Here is a 20,447-nt window from a genome sequence, read left to right as displayed (position 1 = left end):
CTCGGCATCCAGCGCCTTGACTTTCTAAATAGGATGGATGATCTGCTATGCAAAATGTAGTACGGTTTCTAAATTAAATCGGTAGCAGCTTTTGTTGCTGAAATGTAGTTAACAAGGACACTTCTGCTTACTCATGAATACTGGTTTAATTTTTAAGCTTCTGGAAAACATTAAACTTCCCTGCATTGTTTTGTATCTATTGGAACGGAGTGGTCATTTCAGCTTTTGCGTCACTTTGAGACAACGCAGAAGTTGCTTCAGAAGTACTTTGTCTATTATTTTGAGTGATGTTGTACCAACCTTCTGGCAGTAACGCGACAACGAAACTCAATACTAATGGACAACGACGACTCATCTCGTAGCATTCTGACATTTGCGAATTTATTCAGATTCTCCGTCTATCTATTCACTGAGACAGGCAGTAAATTCATTGCAAAAAAAGATGGATGTTGACACCAGCGGTCGCTATTATATGACACTTCAATACCGTAAACGAGCCACAATGAGGCCTTAATCTTCAGGGTGCCTTCTTCCGGTGTCAAGCATCTCATTGCAGCTCGACATTCTGGCCAACGCACAAGCACCCTGTGAACGGTGCGCTTCTACAAAATAGGTCCACACCTACCGGCTACGTTTATTGGATGACCCTGTAACCCCCGCAGACTTCGAACGTTATGCTGTTAGACTTCGTGCTAATCCCTGCGTTGGAATCGGTCCCAGATTACCATCCGCCTCAACTCCGAAGCATTTGAAACACCTTCGCCGGAAAATAAATAACGTTGAACATTGGCACGATTTGTTTTGATTTCATTGGCTTTGCTTTGAAAGCAAACTAGCTACTGCGAGCACTTCTAGTCGCGGCCATGGCGATGGCGGGATACCCTATTAATTGTGCGCGGTTACCTGAGGCATCCAAATTTCTAGGTTAAAACGGCCGCACTACAGTTGTAGGCGCTATATTCTCGTAAGATACCGTATTTATTCTTGTTTGACTCGAATAATGGCGGCACATGTATTCCTATGTTTGATTCGATTTTTTTGTCGTAGCGCAAATATGATGCGGTGAACTTTGTCTAGATAGTTTCCATGTTCCACTTTATTTCGGGGATAATATTCCCCTTTTCCATAATACAACAAACCCCACAAACAAATCGTTCTTTTGAAAACGCGTTTGTATGCTACACACTAAGTTATATGTACACTTTCTCAGCCTAACTCTTTTTCGTCGATGAATTTTTGAAGTTTTGTTAAAATATTCAACCAGAGCGTATTTATGATTCTCGCTACCCTATGTTTTACTATGTTTTGTTGTGTTACCTCCCGCTTACGTATAGGATTCATTTGTTAACGATATCGATTATCGAACACTAAATACCAATCAAGCTCATCGTTCAGTTATACAGATCGCGTGCCCCAGCTCAACGATGAATCATATAGATAGATAGCAGAGCGCTTATACCATTATGAGGCATAAATGTTTGCTTAGGCAATAGTAAATCACGAACTTGTTTGGTTGACCGTTAATAAATCAAAGTCGTTAAGTTGAACCACAGTATGACGCATGGATTTGGCTAGATTGTAAGTTACCACAGTAGTAATGCGAGTAAGAACTTCCGCCCCAATAAATATCGGTTGCACAAGCGTCTAAGAAGCTCCTTTTCGGAGAAACGAGGGCGTCCGTTCCGTCACGGACAGGGGCGCGGAGTGCAGAGTGATGATGATAGGCACGAGGAAAAGGTGCAATTGGAAAGCATCGCTGCTGTATTGGCTGGAGCGCTCGACCGGCGCTGCTGAGGAACCTGCGGGCCGGTAGCGACAGATCGGTTCCTATAGGACATCGGCGGCGCGAGTCTTAGGAAAGGTGAAGGCGGGCGGGGAGTAGCTGATATCTGGTATTTTATCGAGTGGATCAAACCTGCTCATTCGAATGGAGCTCATTAGAATTCAAAGCCACAGCTGTGGCAGTAGCATTAGGTCAAGGGAGCCAACTAGTGCGCTTGCCCGACAACGCTGTCGAGCAACTGCCATCGGCAAGAAATGCAAAGAGAGGTCCAGGTGATGCTCGCTAAAGCAGCTGACTACTCTGGCATGTCGCGGAAACGGTCGGTATACACTGACCTACCACAAATAGCCGTTCTACTAGATTAGTGTTGTATCAACTAGACCATATGGTATATGAATAGCGTATATATATATATATATATATATATATATATATATATGTATAAAGAGAGAGAGAGGCTTACGGACAGAGAATGAGAAAGAACAATTGCTCGAAGATCTTTCGTTATTGATAAGCGGCATGCTGCGAAGCTCCCATTCACGGTTGTCTGCCGATGAGTCCGCTGCTATGGTTACACTCAGGGCAAAGAGATCTGATGCATGAGGACAGATGACCAGCGAAATGATTGTCCGTGGGTATACGACTGGCAAAGTGTATCGCATATAGAGAATGCAGTTTTTTGTATTTAGACAACGTACTTAACTGTTTGTTCTGTCTACTAGAGGATTTATTCTCCAAAGTACTATTGTTCTTGAAATAAAAACAGTGGAAAGATAAACACTAATTGAACGCCATTTAATGTTGTAGCAATAATTGACTTATCATACATTTTGATTCACAAGATTTTAGGCTTCTGAGATCCTTTTTTTAAGGGCGTGTTGGAAACATCTGCTTGTCAGCCGCATGGCTCTTTGTAATTGTGAGTCCAATTGAAATATATGCAGAATCTCACCAGAATCGTCACACTTTAGCGTGACTCGTATTGAAATCAGCTGTCGGCATCGTGCCCTACGTGTAGCATTAAAGACTTGTTTCCAGCAGGACGTTTAGCTGGGATAAGCCTTGCTACACTTATCTGGGATTATTCTAAGAGATATATTGTTCGGCACGGTAACTATACGGTAGCCATTTATTAACGGTAAAATTTTCAGTAACGCTAGCTGCACGTCTACCATGGTACCATAACAATTTACTAAAAAGGGTGCGCATGACCCACACAAGTCCTGCGGAGCCTACGTACCACTAACTGTCATGCGAAATTCATTCGTATTTATATAGTGACAGGAAAACAAACAGTTAACTAAGACAGTGGCAATTTTCTATTAAGCGCGTATATGTTTCTTTGTCATAGTAAGATCGCAAAATGAATCTATAATTCTTGAGAAAAGGTAGAATTATTTCTTTATTTGAAGTGTTTATTTTAGAGGTCGAGCAACGAAGTAATATTGTCGCAGCGGTAAGTTAGGCAAACCGATACTCAATTATAATAATAACTTGTCACCTCGCTTTGAAAGGAAATTTGTGTGATTTACCTAAACTCTGTTTGTTGGAATACGGATATAGTTAATATCCATTTAAATGCTTGATTCTGTTGGCTCAGATCAGACGATAGCTATGTTCTTCGTTGCCGAGTAAAGCACTAATGTTGTGCGGCGGCACCTGATCAAGCAAAAAAATCCAATACCGGCTTTAACGGGCGCATTTACTACCCTTTTTTCTATAGTGTGCTTCTTTTTCGCCGAGCTCTTCATAGCTCGGACGTTTGCAAACAATCAAAATAGCATCTGTTGTAACAGCAATGTCAAATCTTCAATCAAGACAATCTCAAAACGTATCTTCTCGTCTTTTTAGTTTCTCAGATTTTTAGTTGTCCAACATTAGATTTTTGGACATTTTGTTCGCTATGGATGGTACATTAGGGCATCCGCCATGAACGTACTTTCCGCAGCGCGTACAATGCTCTCTTTTGATGTAAGTACATAGTATAAGACGTGTCTTACAATTGCAAAGACATATTATAAAGGCATTTGGCCTCTAGAATTTTTTCCGTTGTTCTTTAGTACATAAATCAACCAAAGTAATTGTAATTAAAAAAGTAGGGAACAATAGTATTCTTACATAAATCAATCACTATCTGCAGTACCTTCTGCTAATAGTCATGTAAGGGTGGTCTTCATCTGTCAGAGAAGCCGACAAATACATATACGTTTGTTTTTGGGCCACTCAATAATACCCTGTAGTTAAAATCGAATCCTATTTACTACGACCATCAAAAATGCCGCTAATAAGAGAGAACAACATAACTTGTAAACTACTGTCCGATGCATCACACCTACGGGCATATATCACTGACTAGAGCGATTTTTTTTTTAAGAAAGTATAAATAAATCATAAATTATCAACGGATGTCATATTTATTGCCATTATCTCTTTAATTACAGAATTACGAACGAACCACAACAATTAGGCAGAGACCTTGAATTAAAGGATAGTCCCGTGGCTGCCACGCGAAGAACGTCGATAGTGATAAAGGACACATGGACATTTCGTAAAAGTCACAAGTGAAGCTCACAATAGAATCGAATTTGTCACATCTGTTACTGAAGGCGTAGAAGTCGGTGAAGCTTGCACATTGGATTCGTGTTGTGTGAACCCCAAACAGACCAGCGCTTTAGACCGACGTGGACGTCGACAAGGGAAGCATAACACTGCCGGTAAGATGGCCCGACTCCGTCAAAACCAAGCGCACAAAATAAATCGAAAAAGTGAGATGAAAATATCAAGCTCAACTAGCGGAAATGCCCGTGGACGGTGGACGCGATTTTGGACCACGAGCCGGACCGTGGATATCAGCGATGTCTGTTTCCGATGAATGGCCTTGTGAAAATGGCCAAGTTCTTCAATGCGAAAGAAAGTAGTACCAGGAGTGCTGCCTCTTTTCGAGATGTCTTCGACGAGAGAACGAGACGATAACGGTAAATCTCTGCAAAATTGATAGGCATTTGAACGTTTTCATCCAGCCTGTTGATCTGCACACTGAAAACAATATATGTGAAGAAGAATAATTCTGTCGTCAGTGGTATAGTTAGCGAGGTCCTTGAACCACGGACTCCCTCCAGCATCAATATATCCAAAAACCAATGTTCTTTTCCAACGTATCGGTAATTTATCGACATGCCTTATTGACAAGGTTCTTCAGTGTTTCTTGAAGGCTACAATTCGTCTGCTTCTGTTATTCGGCAACCTTAATGTCGATCACAAACTAATTAACTCTATTCAAATATAGGTTTACTATATGGTGGCCTCGGAGCTTACCGACAAAATAACCTTGTTACAACTTGGCTTATAAACGCAGTATTACAAACACTAGATCTTATCTGTTGGCGTCCACGGTTACTATTCAGTCTGTGAAGCCGAATTAAGTTACTCGTTTGTTGTTCACGTCAATATCAGGAATTGAAGCAGGGACGGCGTTCAGGTTGTATAGGAATACGGGCAAGTTCTCTATGCCCATGCGGCAAGTAGCGATTATCGTACAGTTAAATGATAATTGTATGTAATTGCTGGAAACATACAAATTGCATAGCTTATTCTTCTTATGTGACTTTTAAAATAACTTTACCTACAAAATCCTCTTGAGCAGCTCCGCTAAAGCGATATGCTCATAGATGAGCACTGTGAAGAAAAAAAAAAAGCCCGATATGGCGAAGGCTGAACGCGTCTATAAGGTTTCGGCATTGTAGGCGCAACTTACTCTTTTTACAGCGGGGTTATTCACCTTAAACAAAGTAGGATTGCTATGTTTATTGATAAATGCATAGATTTATTGCTACAGAACCGAACGAGTCACTCGAAGGAAGCACTCGGGAATCTTACGGATAAACAATTTAGATGTTATGTCTTAAACGATTGGATCCAACGAAAGTCTAATATTATCGTCTCCTCTGTTGGAATATTGCTTCAGCATAAGGTCTTGCTTCTGATATGCTATGTTGCTCTGATAGGAACACATTCGGTTACAATATCAGAATTACGAACTTCAACTTTTACGCTCACCGCATTAAAAGTTTAGAAAAAGCCTTTTTTTGGCGTTGAAACTTGCAATCTCTGCCACTCAGTTCGAGTATGTCTCTTGAAACGACTAATCAAAAGGATTTATTTCAGCGACCGATGCTTGTAATCATCACTGAGGGCGTCGTACAGTCGTCTAGCTACAGGGAGCTTGAGGCAGCATCTCACTACCGTCTTTGAGCAGTTTGTTTCTATCCATGCTATTTTTATTTCCTTCATTCACAGAGTAGCGCACTCAAAATCGTGCTAATCTTATCTGTCTTCCTCTATCTTTGTTTAGGCACTCGGTTTGGTTAGAATGGGGGTAGTAGTTGTAGTCATCCTCAACGCACTTAGAAACGCCCTATACCCACTGTCTGTCTGGGATAGCAGATGCATAATTCGATACGTACGGGACGAGGCGACTCTGTGTACGTGTGGGTCTGTGTGCAGTTCAATATCTTGACAATGGTCATGAATGGGCTTCTTCGGATAGGCCGATTGGACACAGAGGAACAAGCGATCAACGATCATTTCACGATAATAGAGTCTCTCACTTTAGTTCTAAGCCAAGTTGGGATCGAAGAGATTAGCGATCGTAACGCTAAAACAAAAAGCGAAAAAGAAGCAAAAAAAAAAGACATGAGCGTGAGTCAGGCAAGAAATAGGCGAAAGATAGGTAAAGCATTTGGTGTGGCCAGCACAGCAGAAGGAGCAGTCTTCGTATTCTTGTGTATCTGCGGGCTTGATACATACAGATCGCTTAAGTTTTAGCGCTACACGTCTAAACGAATCAAGTCAGCCGAAAATTCGTGCAGTGTTGGGGAGTGCGTGAGATACTGGTGATAAAGGAACTAGCAACGTTCATGGTATAGATTGATAGATAGATGGCTGATATAGATTCGTTGAAATGTCAGCGAAGCCGTTGTCGCTGGAAGGCGTTTGGGGTTTGAATAACGGGGTTTGATAATGATACATCAGTTGGCGAACTAATAAAATGGTATATAGTAAAATGTGTTTTCTCGCATTCGGTGAGATGAATAGTGAAACTTTTAATGAGACAAACGCGACATAGGTATACTTAAGTGTCTATCATTTATATTATAGTTTATAGCAAGTTATAATACTTAATATGGCTAGTAACTGATTTAGTAATTGTAATGGTTGAACGAAGCGTCCAGACTTGTGCTTGTTGCGAAGTTTTCCTTTTGTAAGAACTATCATAATAATCACACAACGTCTGCTAATACCAATACGGGGCACAAGAAGGACAAGGGCCATATTTGCTAAGAGCTGCTCATTTTGCCATCTGGTTTGTACGACTTTGATTCTCCGCTGACCCCTACCCCTTAAGATATATCGAACCCCCTGTTCGCACTGCGCCTTGAAAACGCCTAATGTATGCGTAATATTTTTTGTACGTAATATTAACATGAGAATTTACATAATATGGGTGCCTTTTACTAGTTTCGTGCTAACTTACCTAACAGCGCTACCTAATGAATTATCGATCACCAATCGGTTTAATTTTTCGTTATGGAGCAGCCTTTGGCCTAAAACAAATTCTTAATGAATCCGTCGCTTTAGATATAAGGCCAAGAGCTGATCAAGTCTGGGATTTCGTAATTTCAGACTGTAGGAGCAATAGGGCAGAAGACATTTCTATCGATTGCATACAGATTAAATGCAGGTCCGCTGAGCTTTGAAATACTAGTCATTTATCATCTAGATAATTTTATGAAATTGGCGTGTAAAAGGAAACGCAATAATTTAGTAACTATTCACCGTTAGCTACTTGAAAAAAGAAGTTTTATTTTATTTAGTGCGCCAGAGATTTCGTTTCGCTTAAGCACTAATCGGCACCCCAACAGGCACAGTACTCTCACTGCCTGATTCGCTTTTGACTATTCGTGGTAATACTGTTTACGTATGCTCAACTGTTGTTATCGTTGAAAATAACCGGTTTCACGGGATTTTTTTGCCAAATACGGTTCTTTTATGTAGCTTATATGTACTCAGTAGAATTCGTTTATTCAAAGAAAGTTCTAGTTCTAGATATTTACGCTGTTGACCCATGTAATTTCGCAGAAGTGTGTGGTTGGTTAGGTTAGGTTCAACAGATGCAAAATATCGATATTTTTCTTTCTAGTAAAGGCTGTGATTGTGACTGAAAACGGATGCTTCATTGTAATTTAATGGCTGGGTGAGAAATGATGGTTTGTCTTCGATATTTCTTTATCAAGTTCGACTATGCAGTATAAGCGCTTGCGCAGTGCTGAATTTCAAAGTACAGGCATATGCGCAAGAAGATGCGTTTTGTTTGAGAAGTAAAAAGTATCAGTAGCAGGATGCGTACTGTTTTCCAAAAAGCAGCCTTGACCGGCTTGAGTTAGCTATAACGATTGTGGTCATGCATGCTTCCGGTATAAGTAATTAAGCGCGGTAAATTTTGACCCATGACCGTGGTTGTTTGCACTATATATATATATATATATCCTAGCGATGCTTTAGGCCGCTGAAGGCGTTGGGATTTGTTTTAAAGATAAACGCTTGTGAGATGGCGTTGAGAGCAACGACGTGTAGCACAATGACTGCAGAAAGACGCTAACTTTATTTAGCTAGGCAAATGTACGTATTTAGTTTTTTTTTTTTTTTCGATTTATTTGTAAGTTAGCGTCTCTAATTTCCGACCCGATAAATGCTGGAGATGTAACGGTTTTCAGCGCGGTCATATTATATAGATCACTGTACTGACTTTTAGAATAGGTAACTTGCTTCCAGTCAGTAACTAGAAATATAGCTTTGGGAGAAGGATGAAACTTTGCTAAAAATAAGCTTGTTATTTTAGTTCTCCATCGTTCAACAGAAGTTCCGCCTGTTAAAATTCAATTAAAGGAAAAATCTGGTAACGCGAATTTCAGCACCTCCCTGACTTGGGGGCCTTAGAAATTTGGAAACACTGATCGTATAGAAGTCGATGTCCTCTTACTGCGATAAAACGAGGCGGCCTATATATACGTTCTGTTAACCCTACCGATAATGACCACACCACATGTCTCAGTGTATTTTTTCAACTAACATGTCGGTTTTGAAGTATTTTCGTTGTCTACTACTATTCTACGTTTCTTATATGCAGACCATGAAAGCATCGCTAAATAAGTCCCTTGTCACACTACAAAGCCAACCCACCTTGCTTGATATCCCTGTAAAAAAACAAATGCAGGCTAGAGGTCAACTGGACGCGCACGTACATTTGTTCAACTCGACATTATTAAATAAATATTGAAAGTGTCAGTAATAACTTTTTTGTGACAAAATAATTTTGAAGTGTCATCATTTCAATAGCAAACACACAGGTAGATCACACAGATGGAGGCTTCTGTAATTGTTTTCATTATACAGTACACTGTTGGCTGTTCTCACCATACGTAGAATTATTAGCTGATATATTTTGTAAAATTCCGAGCGGCCGACCGCAGACCATACAAATTTCTTCTACCTACGGCCTCCCCTGCAAGATTTGCTAAAGGTACGCTCGTCTATTAACAAGCACTAGTTCATTTTTTCGTAGTTCCAAGAGAATAAGCTTTCAGTTGTCATTTATGTTATAGTGTTCGATGTGGGAATTTGAACGTGGCAACATTTTTCCCTTGAAGTTTATTAGTTACAAATGTGATTTCATCCGTCTGAGCTGTTTGACTCATATGATTGAAACTGTAACATGCATTTTGATAAAAGAAGGCTAGCTAATAATAGCCCCTATTCTCTTAGGGCATTGTGTTGTTAAGTTCAGTAAGTTGTAACATGCTTACGCAGGTAAGCACGTCGATGTGTACAATGTAATTACCGTCATCGCTGCTATATCAGGTTTAAATGATTAAACATTGTGTATGCTGACGAAAGTACGAAAGAATACAAAGCAGACGTTGAAAATTGCGCGCACTGGTCCGGTCTGAAAGGCATTAATGAAGCTCCTGCTCGTTATACTTCCCCTTCGGTTCAACCCGCCGGTGTGAACTGTTGGGGGTGTTCGGCTTTAACGTCAGCTCAAACGTTGTGATTAGAGACCAGAGCCGTTGCCAAGCAGATCATCCATCCGCAGTCTGGTTTTTCAGCCGTGCAGATATTCGAAAAAAGTGATTAATCAGCTTTTGTTATTTTACTTACTCATATGATAATATTTACTAAATGTTCACGGACCTTTAATGACACACCATACCACTGATGGGACACAATGAGATTCGTCTAAGTCCATATGATTAACCTGAACCTTCGTAATAGGACGGAACGATCTGTAATACCTGTTTTAAGCGTTAATTCTCAAAAGTAACTAAGCCTTAAAATTTGTGTGTAGCCACTTTCGATAACTACCCAGCTCGGCCAGCCTAATATAATTGCTTCGAGTAAGAGCCTTACGTTCGAAATTACATCAGAGCGCCAAGCTTCGACATGACACGGAGGATTTGAGGCCAAAATTCATACGTCGTTATACTAGTATAGCTTTTCTGACCTAGACAACGGTAAATATATTACGAGGCAATGTTGACGGTATCTGCGAGCATCAATACTGAAATGAATTATGAATCAGATCGATCATTCCTTTGCGACATCAATCGACCGAAACCCTAGATTTTTATAGAAAAAAATTAACAGAGAATGGAGTGGTCAGCTTTTCTTCGAGAGCTGAAGTTTCTTTATCTGGAAATGCTTTTGCGCCTTTTGAACATACTTATACGTGCACTCTAACAAATAGGATGCTATTTATCAACAGACTTATTTATAGTTCTAAGTTAAGTGAAACAGAAACGACGTTCAACTTCTAAGTTGATCAGTAAAGCCACTTATATTGTCCTCTATCAGTCCCCATCAGCATGGAATATGAATGAGCATTAGAAACATCGTTGTGACTAACCTGTTAGGTCACTGATGGACACTGATTCTGCCGTATGAATAGTGACGTCTCTGCACTCGGATACATCATAAAACGGAAGCCATTATATGTAAATATTGCAGATACGACATTTGGCTGTCTGTTACTGTCTTGCTCTTCGCAGTGCAGCTATATAAACTCTTGTCTCACTTGTGCACCTGCATAGGTGCGCCATTGGTGGCAGCCATTAACCGGTAAATGATATTTTCCCTAACCACACTATTTGCCAGCTCATTGCAGGCTAACGATTACCTAATTAAGATTCGCCAAACCTCTGCCAGAATACAGCGGGCCCTGAGGCGAGCAAATCTATCTACCGAACTGCAGCGTTTTCAGTCACTACAGAAAATATCAAGAATAACATGGCCGATAGCACAGGCTATGCCATACAGGCGTACACATTCGAGCACTACATTCCACTACTAATCAGCATCGTATTTTTCTTCATATGCCTTCTAAGCCTAAGTTGTTTTTCATAGTATTGGACCCCCAAGAACCGCTTGCTAGCCAATGATCGCACATCCTTCTCTAAGGCGCTAAGCAAACTAACAGACAACCGAAGTAAATAAGGCCAATGTCTCCTATCTTAGTTCGTTTATTAGGTCATCTGGTGTTAAAAAGCAACGGGTCGCTATGGCTGTGCTGTTGTGGGCGCTTGCTCGACCAATAACGTGGTATAGAACAGTCGATCAGCATTTAAAAGGTAAATACTAGTATTACTATGCAATAAGGATAAATGCATAATCAGGCAATAGATTTATCTGCAGACATCCTTCCGCCCTTAGCAGTACGCAACGTCTGTGCCTAGCTGGAGAAGCTCTTTCGAACGAAGAACCCGGGCAGTATCGACAAATGGATCCGCACATGAACGCCGAACGTTAGCCTTTCCATATCCATAAGATAGACTGTATGCTTTTTAACAACTTTAACTCCCGCTATTTGTTAATTAACACGCACGCCATGTACGGTACTTCTAAAAATGCTCAATATTGAAGTCGGCCTTTTTTGCCATTGTCAAGCGGGCTAGAGGTGCTCATGTCGAGCGATAAGCTTTGTCCTTTAATTTCCTTTGATTTTCCCATTACAGAATAAATCCGGCGTGCAGCGTATTACTGAGTCTGATCTGGGATGCCGGTAGCGTGATCATTATCAAAATTGGTTCACAGCATTGAAATATAGAACACAACGTTTGTTGGTCGTTATTGCAGCAACTGTTGCCTTCTTAAAACCACAGAATGAGACGTGATGGGTAGAATCCGAGAAAGAATAACCTTAGCGATATAGCTTATACCATTACCTTTCTTCGTACAGCAGGAACTTTTTCATTTTGATTTGTTCCGCAATTGTTATATTGCCGCGGGGTGAAGCACAGACCCGCTCTAATATTAAGAGACATTTGCGAAGGGACAGTATATAATTGGATTTTGGTTTGGCAATCGTAGCTGCATAGGTTAACTGCTAATCAAATATTGATGTTACGTCCAGGAAATCATCCAACTTATTCACGAATCCAAGATAACCGCCCCAAATTATTCTAATAGAATTTAAGCGCCACAGCAGAATGGGGGGAAAAAAAGCTATTTCTTGATAATCGGTTTAATATCAAACTGTGCCATTTTCGTTTAAAATGAACGTTTGTCTTTAACACATCTTAATACATTTGCCACTCATATATATCGTGCTTCCCAAACGATCCCTTCTAAACGTACTTCAGAGCACACGCTTAAAGCGTCTGAAGTATGTCGACTCTTTATTAATGAGCGCTTCTACTGTTTTTAGTTTAAAATATCCTCATACTTTCTGTTCCGTTAGTGCTTTAAGGCAAAAAGCCATGCCATGCTATGCTGTTGTGCTGCATAGATAATTACTGAACAGTTGTAAAATACCATGTAATTTTCATCTATGTATAGTTGCTAAATAAGTTTAATTTGACAACTAAAAAATATTCCAACGTGTCAAGATTTCCTTCCTTCTACAATTTTTACACCAGGTAAAATCTGTACTTATCTTTCCTTATTTTCATCGTGTCTTAGCAGCAATGCGCACATCGGGCCACAAGGTCACGGATAACATGGTACTACATTGTACGCGCTTATATATATATATTCTTGAATCTTGTCTCTTTTCCAATTTTTTTTTATTAGGAACCACATGATAGACAATATGATCTGCGTCCTAGTTTCCTTTTAGGTACATGGGATTCCAGAAGTGAGATGAAATAACATAATTCATAAACATATATTCAAGATCTGTCCACTTCGCTAGTGCCAATAGCTTTTGTTATTGCTTTGGCTATTGCCTTCTTTGCACGTTGAAAAACGATGCGATGGAACTGGGTGAATCACGGGCACGAAGACAAGCGTTCGGATGCTGCGGCGGAACTATAGCGTAAAATTTATGCCGCTTTCCTTCCTTCTTTTCTACTCGCTTCAATGCCCCTCTGTCCGTGCAAGCAGTCGACAACGTCTCCTAGCGAACCAGGCGACGAGGTAGTTACGGAAGGCAGCAAGCAATCGCCTACAACCAAACTGCTTCATTGAGCTTTTCGAACTCAACAACCTCTCGTTAAGCCACAGGGCTACAACTACCTTCAGTATGCGTGTGTCGATTGTCGATACATCGAAGATCATGATCCCACCTCCGCCTAGCATAAACGTCGGATCTGGCTTTGAAGTAGTGCAGCGAAGGTGGAGCACACTAAGGTATCAGGAAAAACCATGCGGATCGACAAGCTAGCCGATCCGTCCATAGCGCAGGATATGACAGGCCAAATGCGAAACGACCATGTATTCGCTGTGTGGTTTAGGCGAACGCGTCGTTGCAACATCGATAGAATGTACGAGGAACGCTGAAATATCTGTTGAGCGCAGAGTATTAGTACGCTTACTCTCTGAATAACTAAGTGGTATTCACCGTACACTCTAGCAATTCCTCTGCTTGTTACTCTGGCCGTCCCGTAGCCACTATATCGCAAAATTATATCACCTTTACCCTAGCATGGCCCAACTCTACAAACCATCCCGAGCACCTCCACAGCCGATCTTGTACCTGTGGCTTACGCCTCGCCGCTCAAGGGCGTTCTTTCTATAGGTAGCCTTCTCTTATGTCGCCTGAATAACGCGTGCTAGCTGATCAACATCCAATGCAAGTCAACAGATCAAACACTGCTCCTACAGGCATCGGTGCAATCGACAACATTTACTAGAATCCTCACTGTAGTAATAAGCATATTGGCCAATGTTCAGAATGAGCGATACAACATACAAATGAACTCGCCATTAGAACCATGACCTGTTGTAACCGATTTGGCCCTAAGCCAACCTGGCTAATCATTCTGCGTCAGGTTAGCTTACAAACGCAGTATTATTAGCGCTTGCTAGATAGGCCCATCCGAAATAGGTCTATAATTAGCGTTCTATGCTGCAACGCTATGTGTAATGGCTGTTATATATTTAAAATGATTTAACTAAAATTAAGTTACGGGAAAGCAGAAGACATGCATGTAACGTCGTGCATTATCATAGTGTCATTGAGTTGTGTCGAGATCTTCGATTTGATGTCGGAACGCGTGACATAGCTGGTCTGCTGTACGGCAGTAACCGGCTCGCTGTTGATAGCTTGTCGTGTCTGTGTTACTGGCCGAGAGGGCCCAGGGAGCCGCATGGTACCCGATGGCACAGACCTTTTTTGTATTATATGAGGAACAAGCACTTGACTTCTAACTGATGGACTGCTGACCGCATTATGCCGGCAGCGGTGCCATTCGTTTAGTTGGTGCCCTTGTTGCCGCTTTACGTTGTTCTTGCAGCTGTAGACGAGATCACGTCCCCGCCATCTGGTGCGTACATCTTTCCCGGGCTTCCCAAGCTCCAGGCACGTCTCGTCTACTTGACCTCCGATCTCCCCATACGATTGTCGTCAACCCAACAATAGCTCTCTACGATCACTGAAATAGACAAGTCAGTAGGGAGAAAAAAGTGAAAGGAAAATAGGCGCTGAAAGCAGACCAAGATAGTTAGAGAAAACAATGCGTAAATTATTACGTTATTATAAAAGCTACTTCTTTGAGCGCTTAAAATGTTAGCCTAAAGCGAACGTTGTAGGTTATCGACAAACGCATCGCGTGCTTTTTGCTACCTCAGTGATCTAGCATTGATACCCTTCTAGAAAAACGCACTTGTATGTATATGGCGAATTTCGAATAGGACTTCAATATAACCACCAGGTTATAGACCACGTGCATGAATGTTAAACATTACTGCTATGAACAAAATAGCGAGAGAACAGAATGACAGGGGACTCAACAACCGCTCAATAACGATGCCTGAGACCGCGATTGGTTTGGTGCCGTGGCAAACGCAACATTTAGAATAAGCGAGAACCGTTGCGATTATTACATTGTCATTGCTTGCTAAAATGTTGGAGCACGGCTTTACAACATGATATTGTAGTGACTTTGAGAGCGGAACTTTAAACGAGCATGACGCTGCACTATTTTTTGTGGTACCACATAAAGGCGCAACCGGCCTCGTTCGATTGTACCTCGAAGTTGACAACTTCCAATCACAACAATTATGGCTAAAATAACATAGGCCTTTTTGCGACACCCCAAACATCGTCCTCGTACCGACGGTTCTAACACTTTACACTAGCGTGATCTGCATACGCAACGTAACATTCACGCTACGGGGACGACGTATGATAACTAGTTTTAGTTACAGTCTGCCGTCATAAGAACGACTAATGCATGTTATTAGTAGGTATATATAGCTGGCAGGTTTTTACTATAAACTTACTATAGAGAATAAGTTTGAGCTTAGTTGTTAAGAAACATTTTAGCACGTAAGGAAGCAATAGAAGGCATTTATTCCTTCTCCATTATCAACTTATTAATCGATTTGTTAAACTGTCGGCCAATGAAATGTTCTGATACTTTAACACAATATCTGTGTCTTAGAGAAGATCTGTTGCCTTAGCAACCGTATTCCGTGGTTTAAAGCTTTCAAGTTATTTCAGTCTCTTGGACAGACAGCATTTGCGTATTAGACACGACTACAGTAGCAAATTTCGTTCTGACCTTTTGGGCATCTTTCCAAGGAACATGTAAGGGTGTCTCGTTTTCGTTACTTGTTGGCACAAGGTACGCAACTTTAAGAGCTGCTACTGACAGAGAACTTTCATAGTTACCTGAGCTGAATGTCGAGGCACGCCGCCTATAAGTCAAGCAACACAGAAATCCTTGGATCGCAGTACTATGACTTGTGGATTACATTTGCTAATGATAAGTTAAGTTTGACATCGTCAACTCGCCCATACAGCGCTCACTGCAGTTACCTGCCTTCGCTGCTCTATGTTTACTAACTAGAACAGCGTCAATGAGATCTAGCAGATATTAGTAATACTTTCATTTATTATATCCATCAAGATCGCGCCGAATTGACGTTAATCAATACCATCGACGTTAGTAACTGAACAGACGTTAGTAGAATCTTTAAAAATATATTGAATTTTGCATACACGTGAGCTTGTGCTGTTACTATACGGACAGAGTTAGTATACCGTAAAAATGTCCGCAGTATTAGATTAGGCCGGTAGACATTTACCAGCTCCCGAGAAACTGAGACAGCATTAGAATAGTAGAAAATTGTGTGATCTAATATATATTTGTGGAAGAACATGGCAGACGCGTAGCATAGCGTTGAACTCTTCAAACGCTGTTTGACGTAGACACGGTTCCGCCATGAATTACATCGTGCACAAGTTTTGTTGTATATCGTATTTGCATACTACAAGAGTAGAGTCCCTTTAACGTTGCGCTACCACAATCGCTCGCCTCATAATTGTGACTCCTTTTCTTCACTCTTCTGTGAGGCTCTAGGTTGACGCGAACATGATACGCGTTAACAATTTTACTAAATCTGGTGGAGGTAAAGCAATCTTCATCGAACGGAAGCGTCAGTGCTATGGCGAATATCCTTGGATGCGTTGTTATCAAAAACCAGTCCTGTTTCAGTTCCCGTAATAGATTCCATAATTTCACTGTTCGGCGACATTTCCTCTACAGTCAGTACAAAAAATGTAATGCCCTCTAGCCTACGCAGCTTTTTAGTATGTTGTAAAAAATCTCGATTTTTCTCGCTCGAGAGAAAAAAGCAGAGTTTGTACGTGATCTTAGAGGCGATCGCAATAGAGATCTTAATCTTATAATAATTTGACGAATAGAAGCTATTGTGTGAAAAACATAAACTAGTACAATTTAGCGGAACGAATGAATAGTGTATCTTACGCAGATACGATGAAAAGAACCATTAGTAAGCATAACAGTATAGGATAGCGCCCTTCAATCGACCACTCCAACTATGTCGGATTGCATGACGCATACTAAATCCTAGGGCATCTCGGAAATGGCTCAGGTATTTTTCAGTGAAACTGTGATACTTTAAGTAGTTGCAACCCGTTTTTCCAATGCTCTCCATTTAATAGTTGCTTGCTACATTGGCAAGGGTGAATTAGCTGCAATTGAAGCTGATTCGGATAGCTACTAGGCATTATTATTAGGTGCTGAGTGGTTGTTCCTCTCCTAGGACAGGACATATGTATATCCACGCATATGCTATTCCAATAGTGCTCTGATGAAGCATCCTTACCTGAATCGTTCCTAGATTCGATCTCTGCAGGCACAGGGCGGCAAGGGGGAGACGGGGCGTAAGAAGGAGAAGGATGAGATAGGTGTTAAGACTAGAGCAAAAGGGATAACAATGTGCCTGTTCTTCCATGTTTCCAACGTGGAAGTAATTTCGCAACAAGTTCATTCCACCTTTCAGTGCATTGACTGTTCACACAGAAGCCGTCTGGTAATATGCCACAGCTACAGGTAGTAATCGGACGTTTCCCGCGGCTATGAGTGCTCTTTATTAGTAAGTGTTGCTTCCCTCCGTTTCTACCTTCAACTCTAACCAGTGAGAGTAGCCTAAACGTTAGGACCAAAGTACCTTACATGAGTGGCGAAAGGATACGGCTGCGAGCAGCAGCATCGAACATTTCCCCAGGGAGACAAGTGTTCCTTCGAGGAGATGGCAATGACCGCAATAATGCCCGAGCAAACTTCGATAGGCAAAGCTAAAGTCGAAAAGAACAACGTAGAGAAAGAAAGAGAAAATCGAGCACAAAAGAAAACTGGACCTAGTGGTCCTGCGCTACCGTCCAGACGCTGCTTCGGCCCTAAACAATATCACAAGTATTAAATAGACGACGTACACGTAATCTTGGATACAGTAACAGTCACGTGCGCGTTTTTCTCCTCACTGTATCAATATATGCATTTATTATTTTAAGTCATTTAGTGCCCCTGACGAGTCATTCATGAGAGATACGGGTAAATTTATCGCTTATTTTTTTTATGCATTTGACAAGTATATGGTCCCAAGGTGACGGCTTGCGCAGCAATGACACTGGGGCAAAATATCATTTATGGGCTGCATCGTAGGTCGTGTAAATGTGTAAATGGCAGTCCTGTTGTAGTAATTGTGTATTAATTGCGTATTATATTAATATTTAGCAGCATTGAAGTGTTTGAAAGCATATATGGACACTGCGTGACTAAAAGATCGGGCTCGTACACTCCACAGATTTGATCGTAGTGTTTAAGGGGACCCCGCAGCCGGAAATCATAAGCAAGGGCTGGCGTAAATTCTAAGGCGTTTTGTCCATCAAATTTTTTTTAAGCTTACCACAAACGTTCGCTTATTTAGGACAAGCTGCAACTACACGAGTTTCCTCAAACAAACCTTAATCGATAAGTAGATTGTAATGTTGTTTCACACGAGTAATCAAGCGTATGTTTAAAAACATACCGTTATTAAAAGCACAACTTATCTTGCTTCGCTCACAAGAAACTGTGTTAGTCATATCATAAGAAGCACTAGATGTAATTTTCAAGAATATTTAGCACTTACTTTTTTGATCTAGTTGAGTCGATGGTCTGCGTATGAAGGATCTAAACACATTTATAGTTTTTACATTAATAGATGTTTGGAACAATGGCTTAGACGATCACTCACTAAATGTTTTGTCTCGAATAAAAGTAGTTATCTGTCCTTTGTTTAACCCTGCGTTAAGTTGGCCGGTGGCAGGAATTGAGTCAGTGACCCCCGTCATAGGTAATAAATAGGAAATATAAACAAAAATGTAGCTATATATATGATTCTTCCACTTCGAATTCATTGTACGATGATTTGATACGGTGTGATCTGGCCGAACAACTTATCAGTGCCTTTTAATTAAGTTTGGTAATAGAAGAAATGTGTTTACACAGCGATAGATTCTGTAAATGTGCATTATTGAAGATCAGGTTTGACGGCTCTACGTTAAACCAGGTGGTAGAGTAGCGGGTAGCGTACTTGCCCGATAATCTTAGAAACACCTCGTGGTCTAGGTTCGAACCCGGGAACAGACAGACATTATTTCATGCTGGGAGCTAGCCGTCCGATGAAATGATTAATGTCAATATTGGACGTAAAAGTTGACGTTTTCCTAGTAGAGTAGTATTTGGTAGCTAGCTCTAAACTTAAACTACGGTGAAAAGTTAGAATGTTAAATAGCAGTATCTAATTTATCTATCAAACTATCAGAAAATATGAAGTACGAAAAAACGTCAAGACCATAGTTGAATAGGATGAAGCTTGCAATATGACGGTGTATCAGCACTAAGATAACAAACTAGCAACCAATCATGATTTCCAGTTTTCCTCTATTGCACCTATCCAGCTATCGTTGATGAAACATAACGTGGTAACTCCTGCTAGCTATCAATTTTTAAAATAGCAAAAAAACTTGGTAGAGGTTCGTGACGTACTAGCTATCTATATATGAAACACACCGCAGTCGGTGCCTCGAGTGAGGAATCAAGATGATGCAAGGCGGGCTAGGGATGAGCAGGACACATTCGACTGATCATTCAAGTAAAGACCTATTCAGCGTAGTTGGAGGACGGGCCAAGAAAGCGATCTTGAAGGTCCCAAATATTTAGGCGCAACCTTTTTCTTCGGAAAAACAGGCTCTCTATGCCAAGGACAACAAAAAAACAACGAAAATATCAATATGGTCAATGATTCAATGTAAATATCACAAGCGAGAAGCATCAAGAAGTGGGGACACAAAACATTGCAACGAGGTACACTGAAACGATAATATACGGCAAGTGTAGAAAACAACCCTGCAGTAAAATTTTTCTACACGGACAATTGTTAAGGCAGTGAACCATTATTGAATCTGCTATGGATAGATGCATTCTGCGAAGCATCGATCGACATATTTGTGAAACGCGTCTTATCTTCTGCAACAGGGCAGTCTCCCTGTGCACAGACGATTGAATTCAGCTGTCGTTGAAACTATGGTTGAGGTACACTTCAAGACGTTTCTGATGGAAACATCATTTTTCTGTTGGTCCCCGATGGCCATCTGGCAACCATTCTATTTTGCCATCTGTCCAGCTGCTCAAAATTGTCGGCTTAATCTAAATCCGTCGTTTCAGTGCTTAGCTGAACATTATGTTTCTTTGGCAGTTTACCCGATTTCGCCGACTGAATGTACAAATGCCAACAAATACGGTTTGTGACCGTTACGAGAATTTCAACTGTCTCAATAGCTGCTAAGAAACATTGTAGAATAGAATAATGACTATAT

At 40.9% G+C, this 20,447-nt stretch overlaps 1 long non-coding RNA gene across 1 annotated transcript in view; it reads left to right on the top strand.

Annotated features, from left to right (window-relative positions):
* LOC147758421 (uncharacterized) overlaps positions 1 to 20,447 on the top strand; it is a 47,186-nt gene that overhangs the window by 24,443 nt on the left and 2,296 nt on the right. The window contains exon 2 of the long non-coding RNA XR_015319641.1: positions 4,225 to 4,758. This is a non-coding gene — a long non-coding RNA (uncharacterized LOC147758421). The remainder of the gene's footprint in view (positions 1 to 4,224; positions 4,759 to 20,447) is intronic.

This window comes from Varroa destructor, unplaced genomic scaffold, assembly GCF_002443255.2.
Source record: "Varroa destructor unplaced genomic scaffold, Vdes_3.0 BEIS01000001.1, whole genome shotgun sequence".
Lineage (NCBI taxonomy): Eukaryota > Metazoa > Arthropoda > Arachnida > Mesostigmata > Varroidae > Varroa > Varroa destructor.
Note: the sequence above shows the minus strand (reverse complement) of the source record. Positions and strands in the feature narration are given on the sequence as shown.